Genomic DNA, 14,269 nt, shown 5'->3' on the forward strand with positions numbered 1-14,269 from the left:
GCCGGGGCAGAGCCGGGGACCCTGTTCCCTGTCCCGTCTCCACAGGGTCCCCGAGGAGAGGGCGCGGGCTGGGTTTCAAAGTGCAGGGACAGGCAGCCTCTACTCTAGGTCTTTGGAGTTCAGTGAGCCTCCCCGAATCCTCATGGGGTCCCGGAGACAGGGGGCCAGGGGGCCAGGTAAAGGTTAACGCCTGGATATCCAGAGTTACCGGGGAGACCCTGCACCCCACACGGGTGTCCCCTTTCGGCCTCAAGGTTGTAAATTCTTCCCCAGGATAACAGTTAGTGGGGAGCCCGCCGGGTTGAACGCCCCTGCAGCTCCCACGCTTGCTCTGCTGCAGCAGTGGGTCGGAGAGGGCTTGCTTCTGGGCCTACTGCATGAGAGGCCTTTCCTTTCCTTCCCTTCTTCCCACCCAAGGGGATGCCCTCCACCCCTTCAGCCCGGCCACAGACTCCCCAGCCTCCAGAGCTCAAGGAAAACCCCTCTCGAAGCTTTCTCTCTACTCCCCTGCCCTCCGCTGGATCAAATCCTTCTCCCCAGGGTCAGGGGGTGGGGCTGTGCAGGGGAATGCGGGCTGAGCTGGGCTCTGTCCCAGCGCCACCGCTCGCTGGAGGGGAGGCGGGGGGTCCTGGGAAGGCAGCTTTGCCTCTTCCAGTTCTGTTTTCTCACCTGTCGACTAGGCGGAGTACAGAAGCGCACAGAGCGCTCTGCGTGAATCACTGGCCCACCGGGCCGCGTGTGGATAGAGTGGGAGAAGGACACGGGAAGCCGGGAGCCCCCAAACTGGCCCAGCCCGTCCCTCCCTCCGTGTAACCCTGGGGAAGTGACTTCTTCCTCGGGTACAGAATTTCCTAAGCCTTCAAATGTGGGGGTTAGAGACTCTAAACTCGAAGGTCCCTTCTGGAAGGTGCCGGAATCTCTTAAGTGTGTTGTGAGGGTCTTTGGACGCCACGTAAGATTTCTTATGCTCCAGCCTCTTCGGCATTGGTCCCCTGCCGGGTTGTGAACCCCCATCCACATGTCCACGCCTAGCTGGCCCCAGGCCAGGGACCCTGTCGTGGGCCTTTTGGTGCTCCTGGCATGGATGTGACTTAAAATCTGCCCTATGGTATTAAGATTCCAAAGTCTGTCTTTGAACTTTTAATGGCCCTGGGCAAATGCTTTGAGGGTGAAACTTGTTTCTTTCAATTCGACCACATAGAATTTAAAAGCATGTTTCCCACACTGGAGCAGCCCCGTTCAAAGCTCACAGATTCCCTTTCCCCGGACTCCAGTAACCGAGACAAACCCACCTGTCAGGGGAGGGTGTCCTTTCACCACCTATTTGGACTTGATTTGAGTCACCTGCCTTTGACTGGGAAGCTGAGTGTCAGAGGCCGCCTCTCCAGGGCAGAGGCGGCTGATTGATAGACTGATTTAAAACCTGTGAGTCATGCCATTCAGTTTACTGAAGTTGACTGATTCTCTGCCACACAGAGTGAAAAAGTGTGATGTGTGTGTGAAATACCTGTCGTGCGGGTAAAGCTTTGGCTCTTACATTGGATGGTACAAGATGCGTTCCACTTACCCTACTTAGCCAGGTCGGTGTATTAGCTTCTGGGGCTGCAGTGACAAAGTACTGAAAACTGGGTGGCTTAAAACAGCAGATGTGTATTCTCTCACAGTTCTGGGGGCCAGAAGTCTGACACTAAGGGCGGGGCCCGGATCCCTCTGGAGGCTCTAGGGAAGGCTCCTTCCTTGCCTTTCTCTCATCTTCTGGTGGCTCCTGAAATCCTGGGCTTTCCTTGACTTGTGGAGGCGTGGCTCCAACCTCTGGCTCCATCGTCACATGGCCCTCTCCCCGTGTCTGTGTCCAGACTCCCCTCTTTTTCTTGGGGCACCAGTCATTGCATCAGGGCCCCCCAATCCAGATGTCTACCTCATCTTCATTTGATCACATCTGCAAACACCCTACTTCTAAATAAGGCCACATTCACAGGTGCCAGAGGTTAGGGCTTCAGTATATCTTTTCGGGAGACAATTTAACCCACAACAACCCACATCCTGATTTTTATTTTTATTTGGTAATCAATCTAGCTTACATTCAGAACACAGTAATTTTGGAAGTCCCATTTAAAAGCAGATGATGGCTTGTTTTATTTATTTATTTGGTTTTAACCATTCCTGTGATAACTCGTGACCCACTTCAGGTCTTCCTAGCTGTCATTCATCTGCTTGTGGCCTCGTATCAGCCTTCGTGTGGCTGTATGCTTAAGAATGCTGTTTCCTTCTTTACCGTCCTCACCTAGGACACCCGACTGGGTTCCAGGGCTGGTTTTGCCACCGTGACGGGAACAGGTTGGGGGGTGAAGTCCAGGGGGACCAGGCTCCAGCGTCCTCTCTCGTGGGGTCGCACAGGACGCGCTGAGTTCCCGCAGCCGCGAGCTGTGACAGCACGTGTGCAGTGCTGTCCGTCAGGGACGCGTTAGAGCTTCGGCGCGCGGGGTCTTTATTCGGGGGGCCGTTCACACGAGCATCCTCTGCCTGACACGCACCCAAACCCCAGACTCGCAGGAGGACGCAGGCGTCCGGCCCCAACCCCCCTGTCTGTTCACACGGCTTAGGCGCAGGGAGCCGCTCATCAGTCCTGGGAGTCGGGGACCCTCCCCAAATCCACCTTCCCAGACACCAGCCGAGGGCTGACCCTGGGAGGCGGCCCTTCTGGGGACCCCAGTCTCGAGCCTGCTGTGTTAACACTGACGTTGCCCGAGTCCCTCCACTGCTCCCTTCAGCCTCATGACCACAGCACTTCAGGGTTTAGATATTTGAAACTTCCCAAACCCCTCCCCAGAGTCCCAGCACCTTTCCCATTACCCCTCCATGCTCTGCTTTTGGCCCCCAGAGTCCTTGTAACATAGATGCCCACGTGTCACCCCGGCATCCCAGTGCTCACGCCCTACACCTCCGTGTTTGTTTTGAATTTTTATTGTTCTTTTATCCCACATGGCAAACACACTGCAGCATGTCATCACTGAGATCCCCCAGTACAGGATTAATTCTATCATCCGCATTAGTGTTTCAAATTTGGGCTTTTAAAAATAGAATACATAACTCCAGATCTTTTAGAGATCAGTTGATTTCTATGTAGCACTTCACCCTCTCCAGTTTTTAGGTCGTGGGAGTGTCTGTTCATTATTCTCTGGGCACCGACAGTGGTGTAGTAAGACACACCTGTGTGCGCCGTACAAGCCTGTTCTTGAAGCACCGTCTCTCCAGGTCTCTGCCTGTCTGCTCCTCAGTGTCACTGTTTTGACCCCTCAGTCGCACTCTTTGCTTGAATGTTTCCAGATCTAATAACATAGCAAAAGGCAGCTGTTGGAGGGAAGCTGGGCTGGGCCTTCCTGACTAACGTGCTCTATTTCAGCGACGCGGCCACTTCCCCCTCTGAGGTTCTCCGCCACTCTCCACTTCAGAGCAGACACCTCACGGCTGTGTCTTCTCTCACACTGTTTATGTGCCTGTGGTTTTGTGAAGGTCAAGCACAGTGTAGGTCACCTGCGGTGCGGGGAGGTGGGTGGGATGCCGGGCTCTGCATGTGGAGCGAGCTGTGTTTAGACCTCGTCCGACAGGCTGAACACTCACCTTTCGGTGCAGCTTCCAAAGAGTTCCCACTTCTTAATTTCAGAGTGTGATAGAAGGATTGGGGTGGGGGGGGGAGCGGGTCTCATTTCACTGAAAAAGATTTACCCCGAAAAGAAATCCTGCTAACCCCCAGTACTCTTCGTTGGTCGAGAGAGGTCCACAGCCAGAGGTCAAGAACAGCTGTTGGACGGAGCCTGTGCTCACGCGTCGCTGTCTGATGGGGAAGCAGCCCGGCCCGTTCTCCACATCTTAGGCCATTTTTAGCACAGCTTTTCAACCTGAAGGAGGCCTGTGTGCCCAGGTCATCGACGCCAGACTTGTTCCTGTAGGCAATGTGTCTGAATCCCAAGGGAAAAAAATTGTATAATCTTGGAACCCTCGTATTTATACGCTGGCATAACAAACGCTCTCTGCGAAGGAGATCTTGGTCCTTAGCAGTTTTCCATCTAGGCTGCTCTCTCGCTCTCCCTATCCTTGCCTTCCATTCCTTCCACAAATATTTATCAAAACCCTTCTATGCGGACTTCCCTGGTGGTGCAGTGGTTGAGAATCCGCCTGCCAATGCAGGGGACACAGGTTCGATCCCCGGTCCGGGAAGATCCCACGTGCTGCGGAGCAACTAAGCCCGTGCGCCACAACTACTGAGCCTGCGCTCTAGAGCCCACGAGCCACAACTACTGAGCCTGCGTGCCACAACTACTGAAGCCCGTGCGCCTAGAGCCTGTACTCCGCAACAAGAGAAGCCACCTCAGTGAGAAGCCCGCGCACCACAGTGAAGAGTAGCCCCCGCTCGCCACAACTAGAGAAAGCCCGTGTGCAGCAACGAAAACCCAACACAGCCAAAAATAAATAAAAATATATTAAAAAAAAAAAACCCAAAAAGCCTTCTATGGGTGAGACATGCTGGGCCCCACGCCATAGGGCTCACAAAAACAATCAGAAGCTTCGGATGTGTCAGCGGAAGGAAGACATGTTCAAAACGATCCCAAACCCAAGGTCTCAGGAAGGCCGGAGCTCATTGGGGATGACTTCCGGTGGGACGGGCCCATTCCGGTGGGACGGGCCCATTCCGGTGGGACGGCAGTAGTGCCGCCTTTACTCTGAAAGCGGAAACTTTGTGTTGTGCCAGTTCCTCAGACTGCCCAGCCCGGAGTCTCCCTCTGCAAAGATGCAGGATTCAAGAATCCAGCACTGGGGGCTTCCCTGGTGGCGCAGTGGTTAGGAATCCGCCTGCCAATGCAGGGGACACGGGTTCGAGCCCTGGTCTGGGAAGATCCCACATGCCGCGGAGCGGCTAGGCCCGTGAGCCACAACTACTGAGCCTGAGCGTCTGGAGCCTGTGCTCTGCAACGGGAGAGGCCGTGACAATGAGAGGCCCGCGCACCGCGATGAAGAGTGGCCCCTGCTCGCCGCAACTAGAGAAAGCCCTCGCACAGAAACGAAGACCCAACACAGCCATAAATAAATAAATAAAAAAAAAAAAAAAAAAAAAAGAATCCAGCACTGGGACTTCCCTGGCGGTACAGTGGTTAGGACTCCGTGCTGCCACTGCAGGGGGCACAGGTTCCATTTCTGGTCGGGGAGCTAAGATCCCACAAGCCACGCGGCGCCCTCCCCCCTCCCCCCTCCCCCCACTCCCAGGAGAGCGATCCTGGTTACGCTCAGTCCTTCTTCCTGCCTTTCACTCTCAGCCAGAACCGTATTTTTTTAAAGTTAATTAATTAAATAATTCATTTTTGGCTGCGTTGGGTCTTTGTTGCTGCGCGCGCTTTCTCTAGTTGCGGCGAGCGGGGGCTACTGTTTGTTACGGTGCGCGGGCTTCTCATTGCGGTGGCTTCTCTTGTTGTGGAACACGGGCTCTAGGCGTGCAGGCTTCAGTAGTTGTGGCACGTGGGCTTCAGTAGTTGTGGCACGTGGGCTCTAGAGAGTAGGCTCGGTAGTTGTGGCGCACGGGCTTAGTTGCTCCGTGGCATGTGGGATTTTCCCGGACCAGGGCTTGAACCCGTGTTGCCTGCATTGGCAGGCGGATTCTGAACCACTGCGCCACCAGGGAAGTCCCTGTACACAATTCTTAACATACATACCAAAAATCTAAAAAATCATGTAGTTGTGATTCTTTTCTAAACAGTTAGTTATTCCAGTGACTTTCCAGCTTAAAATTTGGAGGCAAATTTTCCTTAACAGGATAGCAAGTACCAATATCTTCAAATATTGATATGCTGTTCCATCATAAGTCCCACTCATTCACAATTTAATATCATATACTATACATACTCAAATTGTCCATCGTTCACAGTACATTAACAAAGTTACTAGAACTGTACTACCACGACCAAAGATGTTACAGAGCACACAAAATTCTGACCAGGAGAGCCAAGATCAAGGAGTGAGTGGTTTGCTTTAGGAAAAATTCTACCAAAAACAACATGGGAAGAGAAGTAATTTAAAGTGTTGGGGGTCGGGGTGGGTGGGATGAACTGGGAGATTGGAATTGACATATACATACTATTGATACTATGTATAAAATAGATAACTAATGAGAGCCTACTGTGTAGCACAAGGAACTCTACTCAGTGCTCTGTGGTGACCTAAATTAGAAGGAAATCCAAAAAAGAGGGGATGTATGAATATGTATAGCTGATTCACCTTGCTGTACAGTATAGACTAACACAATATTGTAAAGCAACTACACTCCAACAAAAATTAAAAAAAAAAAAGTGTTCAAGACATTAAATGCACAACTGACTCCAAACTGCCATTTAGTATGCTTTGTATTATAGGATATAAAAGTTACCCCCATCTATGGAATGTTAAGCTGACACCGAAGACAATCAAAGCCTCCCACATTCAATATCCTACTATTTTCTGGTTGTACCAAAAAATAAACAACCAGCAAATGATTTCACCTCTTAAAAAAATTTTTTTTTTACACTTAAAAAATGGGATGGGGGGGATTCCCTCCTTTTAAAAAATGTTTCTAGAGCTCCTAAAAAACTGGCATTTACAAAATAGTTGATAAAAATATTCCTCTGGATTGTGCGGGAGACAGGGACCACTGATAAGACCAGGTGTGTGATAGTAATCAGACTTGGCTTCTTTCTCTCCTGTTTTATCAAAGGCTGGGCTGCCCTCGTTTTTAGTTTCTCCATTTTCTGCAGGTACATCTTCTTTAGTCTCCTGGTTAGCCACTTCAGCCTGTTTTCCTTTTGCTCCCCTTTTCCCTTTTGTTTGCACTTTTGTGTCTGAAGATTCATTCTTTCCTGCCGGCTCTTTGGGCTGCGTTTCCACTTCTGCAGGAGCCGGTTTAGCTAACAAGCTCACCGATCTCCTCTTGGGCTCCTCCTTCGCCGCCCCCTCGGTGGAGCCAGGCTTCCTCTCGGGCATCGAGGCGACGGTGAAGCTGCCACTTCCCGCCACCCTGCTACATATTGCGGCTGCCGGGCGACGTGGCGGAGAGTGCCGGCGGGGACAAGAGCTGCGGTGGCCAAGGGGCCAGAACCTTATTTTTGAGCATCTTCAATTTCTTCCTCTCCACAGACTGTTTCTTCCAATGAGATGGTATAATATCGTGGAAAGGGTGCTTGAACTGGAGTTCAAAAAAAAACTGGGCTCAGAGTTACAAAAACTTTAACAAAGTATCTGACATCTGGAAAATGCTTGATCAATATAAGCCATCATTTCTGTGCAGGTGCTAGTTCTTATGATGTAATAAGAGCAGTAGTCATAATAACAGCTAGCACACTTTAGCACATAACAGGTTCCTGTGAGGTTGCCAGTGCTGTTCCCATCTTACAGATGGGGAACCTGAGGCTGGGAAGTTACAGAGCCAGGCTCAAAGCTAGTCCGCCTGACCCTGAAGCCTGTGCCCTCGACCTCTTGCCTTACTACATCTTGGGACTTGTGTGCCACTTGGGACCTCTGACTCTTCCATTATAAGAGGGAGGAAGGATAGCAATCCTGAGTGCCAGGCTCTGTTGAGGAAGGAAAGAGCAGTGTGTGTGAAGCGCCTCCTCACAGGGCCAGGGAACCCGATGCCTGTTCGTGTTCTCACACGCTTCTACGAGACCCCCTGCTCCGTCCTTTGTCCACTCACCACCATGCCTGGCGGCCAGATCCCCGGAAGGTGCAATCTGTGCCTGCCACCCACATCCTTCTCCTCTCATATGGGATCCTTTGCCCCCCTCTCTCTGCTCCTCAGCCCCACAGATGGAACCATCTCTGTGGGAGCAGTTAATTGGAGAGCAAAGTGGGATTTGCCCACAGGAGATGCGTGTTCAAATTGTAGTCACGTCCTCCACTGTTTCTGGTCCTGGACAAGTCACCTGATCTCTCTGTCCTGTCCTCCTCTGCAGAGTGGGGAGAATCGTAATTCCCACCTTGTAGGACCGTGTAGTAAGGCCCGAGGGAGGCGTCAGAGCTGAAGGGTGCGATGCGCTCTGGGCAGTGCTCTCATTCAGCGGCCTCTCTGCGTCCCCAGAGATGCTCTAACTGCACCTGGCTTTTCCCGGGCATCGTCTTAACACGCACTGGGAGCACTTGAGGTTAACCCCGACTGACGGAAAGCCTCCCCTCCTGGTTTCCCAGGCTGAGCGTCGTCTCCCTGACCACTCCCTCCTCCTGGGTCCCACCCAGCCCCCTGAAACTCACTGTGCTCTATTATTTCTTTCCTACAAAATGTCCTAAAAGATTTGCAGGCCTCACTCCCCCTCCCCTCCCCGGCCTTTTTGCATCATCCTCAAACTCCCCTCCCTTCCTTCTGGGCTATTTCAGCGCCTTCTGGCTGAGCTCTTGCCTCTGATCCCACCACAGCCCAATTCTGCCGTGAATGGGTCCTCCCCAAACCCGGCTCTTGTCCCATGGCGGCTCGGCTCAAGAATCTTCAGTAGCTCCCCACTGTGTGACGTCTGAACTTGGCCCAGCTCTTGAGGATCTCTATACCATGGCTTCATCTTAGTTACCCACTTAACTCCCATTACTTAAGAAAGCAATCTTGCCAATATTTGGAAGCACCGAGATATCTTTAAGTAGGTGAGTGAATAAGCTGTGGTATGCCCAGACAATGGAATACTATTCAGCACTGAAAAGAAATGCGCTGTCAAGCCGTGAAAAGACATGGAGGAACCTTAAATGCGTATTACTGTGTGAAAGAAGCCAATCCGAAAAGGCTGTAGACTGTATGATTCCAGCTCTGTGACATTCTGGAAGAGGCAAAACTATGGAGAGAATAAAAACATCAGTGGATGCCAGTGATTAGGGGCAGGGAGAGATGAATGGGTGGAGCGCAGAGGATTTTCAGGCCAGTGAAAATACTCTGTGTGATACTATAATGGTGGATACCTATCCTTATAGATTTGTCCAGACCCATAGAATGTGCAACACCAAGAATGAGCCCCAGTGTAGACTGTGGACTTCGGGTGTTGATGGTGTGTCAATGTAGATTCATCAAGTGTGATGAATGGACCACTCTGGTGGGATGTTGACAGTGCCGGGAGGCTGTGTGTGTGTGGGGACAGGGACGGGGGTATATGGGAACTCTCTCTACCTTCCTCTCAACTTTGCTGTGAACCTACAACTGCTCTAAAATATAAAGTCTTAAAAAAGTCTCAGTGACACGACTTAATTGTAGAAATATTAGAAATACAAATGAAAAACGACCCACAGTTCTACCACCCGGAGATAACCACTGTTTAACATTTTGCTGAGTGGTCCCTCAGAACCTGTAGATGCGTGTGTGTAGCCATATTAGCGTGTATTTATTTTAAACAAAGACAGCATGTGATACTGCCTCAGTGTGGGAACCTCCCTTTCCTCTCAGTTGTGTGCAGTGGGCATCGAGGGGGCAGCTGCCCAGTGAGTGGATGCCCCTAATTCACTCAGCTAACCTCTTCTCGCTGGCATTTAGGTTGCGCTTTCTGTTTACTCTCCTTTTGGTGTCATTCTTGTCCCCAACATTTTGCTTTATGTTTTGTTAATCTTTTTATACCTCCCTCTGCACCCCTCTCCCCAGGTTTTCTTTTTTTTCTTTTTAAAGAATCCATGCTAAACTTTATTTTATTTATTTATTTATTTATTTATAAAATAAATAAATAAATTTATTTACTGCGTTGGGTCTTTGTTGCCGCACGCGGGCTTTCTCTAGTTGCAGCGAGTGGGGACTACTCTTCATTGCGGTGCACGGGCTTCTCATTGCGGTGGCTTCTCTTGTTGCCGAGCACGGGCTCTAGGCGCACGGGCTTCAGTAGTTGTGGCACGCGGGCTCAGTAGTTGTGGCTCGCGGGCTCTAGAGCGCAGCCTCAGTAGTTGTGGCATACGGGCTTAGTTGCTCCACGGCATGTGGGATCTTTCCGGACCAGGGCTCGAACCCGTGTCCCCTGCATTGGCAGGCGGATTTTTAACCACTGCGCCACCAGGGAAGTCCCTCTGCAGGTTTTCTAATCTGCTAGTTTGGAAGATACAGATTGCGTTCCCATTATTTTAGCAGGTACCCTTAACTTCCCCTTGTTATTGTGTTAATGTTTCACAGAAAAGTGCATAAGATATAAATGTGTCGCCGATGCGTCCCTGGGCAGTATCCCCTCCCGTCAGGCCCTCCCTCCCCGGCACAGCCACCGTCCCAGTGGTCATCTGATCCCTACTTTGCGTTCTGCTCCCCTGGCCTGTGTATGCATCCCTAAATGTTCCATTTTCATTTATTTCCAAACTGACACCAGTGGAACCATATCATATGCATTTTTTTTGGAGGGAGGGGTGGGACTGGCTCCTTTCACTCAACACTCTATTAAAGATTCATCCGTGTTGTATGTAGCCCTAGGCAATTGATCTTCATTGCTGTATATTATTCCTTTGCATGAATATACCACAGTTTATTTATCCATTCTAATGCTGATGGACATGTTTTCCCTTAGGCTTTGGAAATTACTATATATACATATACATATGTATATATACACATATACATACACACAGACACATATATATATATATTTTTTCACATGTATTCTGGTATTTGCATTTCTATCAGGCATATACTAGATGTGGAATTCTAGGTCATAGGGTATACATAGTTGTACCTCATTATGGTTTTAATTTGTATTTATCTGATTACCAATGAGGTTGAGCCTGCTTTTACGTGTTTATTGGCCTTCTGGATTTCTTGTAAAAAGTGTCTTCCAGTTTTTCAGTTATGGTGACTGTCATTTCCTTATTGCTTTGTAGAAGATCTTTATATATTCTGAACCAGTTGTTTGGTACATGTATTATAAATATCTTCTCTCATCTGTGGATTTTTAATGGCATTTTTTTTGGGTAAATTTTAGTAGAGTTGAATTTATCAATCTTTCCCTTTATGGTTAATGACTTGTTTTTGTCTTAAGGGAAGTTTCCCTACTCCAAGTTCATGAAGAGAGATTTCTACATTAATTCTAAAGACTTTGTATTATTGTCTTCACATGTAGGCCTATAATTCACACAGAATTGAGTTTTTTGTACATGGTGTGAGGTAGGGCTCCAATTTCATTTTTTTTCCCATATGGATGCCCAGTTATCCCAGCATGCTTATTAAAATGGAACACAATAGAATAATATCTTCAAAGAGATGAGCGAAAGTAACTGTCAAGCTAGAATCTAAACCAGGCTAAACCATCACTCAAGAGGGACTGCAACACAAAGACATTTTGGATGAAGACAGAGAGAGCTTTACCACTAGTGACCTGAACTGAAAGACCTTTTAAGGGCTGTAGGCAGGAATGGAGTAACTGCATGCAAGTGGAAGATCTACCCACATCTCAGCCAGGTCCTGCAGGCTGAACCATCACATTTTTTTGAGGTCATGAGAAGTGTTCAAACAGAACCCACTGGACGGGCCATGAGCGTGCTGGGGTTTGGTCCGATGGACCCTCCAAGTTACTTTCACCCGGTGGCTGGGCAGATGGCTGCTGGCTTAGGCCCAGAGCCCTTGCTGAAGTGAGGTTTTCTTTACCTTCACAGATAAAGGAAACCAAGGGGAATCTGCATGTTCATGTCCTCCCTAAGTGGAAGGGAGATGCTTTTACAAGAAATAACTTTTTCAGCAAATCCAGTGTATTTTTTTAACCTCTCATTTTTTTTCCCTGCAATTGTGACATGTCTACATGAAGTTGGCCACAGGAAGGAAGCCTCGTTCAAGAAGCTATTTTCTGAACATCCCTCTACACCCTAGATTTCACAACAGGCATGCATTTAGGTGGGGAGATGGAGGCTTCGTGCCCTCAATGGCAGCTGCAGTTTGGGAGTCAGATGCTATCAGGAGGCCCTTAGGGCTTCTGTGGATCCCCTTGTCTGGTCAGAGAAGGTAAGGATCAGAGAGATCATTAAATATTGCCTTTAGAGAAAGAGACTTTAAGAGCAGAGAGTCTAAACACTTCTGGAAATGAGCCTGAAGTGAGAGGTCAACTCAACGAGACTCTGCAATGGGGAAGTTAAGAGTTTGGAGAAGGACTAGGAAAAAATAGAATGACCCGACCACTGGGAGGTCCCAGTGACCTGGTACTGCTGCCCTTTTTCTATATGTTTGTTTGAGTTCACATAACTATTTTGGACAATTCTTCCAAACGCCGGTTTCTTTTCCATCGACCCCCTATACTTCGTCAATGTTAATCCTACAAGTTTAGATGGGTTTCTATGGAGCTACCAGTCGAAAGATCCTGGCTCAATATTTTGGGGAGCACCGTTCTCACAGAAGCAATCAAATACTTTTCCTAGAGCAGTGGTTCTCAAAACCCTCAGAATCACCCAGGGGCCTTCTGTGAGGACTGCTGCTGTTAAAAGTACCCCTTCACGTAAGATGCTGAGCCTGGGGTCACTGGTTTATGGCCTGAGGAATGCGCAGCCAACGTTGGCCTCTTGCGTTAGCGACTCACTTCAGTGTTTGTGCTTGTCCGTATAAATCAAGGGAGGGTTTCCCTCCAGTTTCCCCATGTGTCTGGCCTCTGAACTACGTGGAGTTTGCATCCAGCCCTGCTGCCCTTAAAAGTACTAATCATTGGGAATTCCCTGGCGGTCCAGTGGTCAGGATGACGTGTTCTCACTGCCGAGGGCCCAGGTTCAATCCCTGGTCAGGGATGTAAGATCCCACAAGCCATGCGGCATGGCCAAAAAAAAAAAAAAACAAAAAGAAAGGGGGACTTAACCTGGTGGCGCAGTGGTTAAGAATCCACCTGCCAGTGCAGGGGACACGGGTTTGATCCCTGGTCTGGGAAGATCCCACATGCCACGGAGCAACTAAGCCCGTGCGCCACAACTACGAGCCTGCACTCTAGAGCCCATGAGCCACAACTACTGAGCCTGTGTGCCACAACTACTGAAGCCCGTGCATCCTAGAGCCTGAGCGCTGCAACTACTGAGCCCACGTGCCGCAACTACTGAAGCCTGCGCGCTTAGGTCCCGTGCTCCACAACAAGAGAAGCCACCGCAATGAGAAGCCCGCACACCGCAACGAAGAGTAGCCCCCGCTCGCCGCAACTAGAGAAAGCCCGTGCGCAGCAACAAAGACCCAACGCAGCCAAAAAAGAAAAGAAAGGAAAAAAAAGTACTAATCATTTAAGTTATTGGCATGACCGAAATCCTCTGACTTTCTGTCCTTTGCTTCCCACCATTCTCCTTTCTCCTTCCTGTTGGAGGTGGCCGTCTCCACGCACGTCTGCGTTGAAGTACAGATGCAGATGATAACCGCCGTCTTCAGTGCCTTCTGGGTCCTAACTGCTTCACGCATCTCCATTCACCTTCGCAGCAGCTCTTTGAGGTGGATGCTTCTCTCTGCAGTTTGCAGAGGAGGACACGGGCTCAGGGCAATCAGGGGGACTTTGGGGCAGGAGCACACGGCTGGTGTGGTGGAGACAGGACATGACCTCAGTCAGCGTGCTCCATAACAGACTAGGACCTGTGCAGCACTGGCTCAAAGGTCGTAGGAACTCAGAATCTTTCATGGTTAGGTTGAGTTGTTTCCTAGTGTTGACTTTGCATAGCGCTCCTCGTGGTGAGTGCCCTGGAGAATCTGTGACGAAGTATTCCAGGAGGCATGGAGCCTGGCTCCTGCTAAAACCGGAGCAGTTATACCCGAGCCCCTGACTGTACCCCAGTCAGGGCTTGTGGGGCTGTTGGACATAATGGACACAAGGCGTCTGGCTTTGGGGGCAGGAGAGCCTTTGTTCCAGAAGCTGTTCTCAGCAGCCTGAGACGTTTCTTGCTGAACTCTTGCCAGGAATTAGAAGACCGCTCAACCGTCAATGTGCTTACTAGGTGTACATTTGATTTGGCAACTAGTGTATGTTGCCTTGCTGCCTCGTAATATTACCCGATTTTCCTTTTTCAGTTTTTTTCATCATTCAAGGAATGGATTTGACATTTAAGGTCCCGTATGAGTTTCCTCTTGCTGCTGTAACAAATTACCACCAACTTAATGGCTGAAAGCAACATAAATTTAAGTCCTGGAGATATAACGTACAGCACGGGGACTCTAGTTAACAAAATGTCTTGCGTATTTGAAAGTTGCTAAGAGAGCAGATCGTAAAAGTTCTCGTCACGAGAAAGAAAATTCTGTAGCCATGTGTGGTGACAGATGTTAACTAGACTTCTTGCGGTGATCATTTCACAGTGTGTACAAATATCGAAT

The 14,269-nt window shown here is 49.5% G+C and overlaps 1 pseudogene across 1 annotated transcript; it reads right to left on the reverse strand.

Annotated features, from left to right (window-relative positions):
- Positions 1–5,311: 5,311 nt before the first annotated feature.
- LOC309648718 (non-histone chromosomal protein HMG-14 pseudogene) lies at positions 5,312–10,583 on the reverse strand (annotated as a pseudogene). Its single transcript has one exon. The product of its transcript is annotated as a non-histone chromosomal protein HMG-14 pseudogene (transcript).
- Positions 10,584–14,269: the final 3,686 nt, after the last annotated feature.

This window comes from Balaenoptera physalus (genome assembly GCF_965194825.1).
Source record: "Balaenoptera physalus genome assembly, chromosome: 19".
Classification (NCBI taxonomy): domain Eukaryota; kingdom Metazoa; phylum Chordata; class Mammalia; order Artiodactyla; family Balaenopteridae; genus Balaenoptera; species Balaenoptera physalus.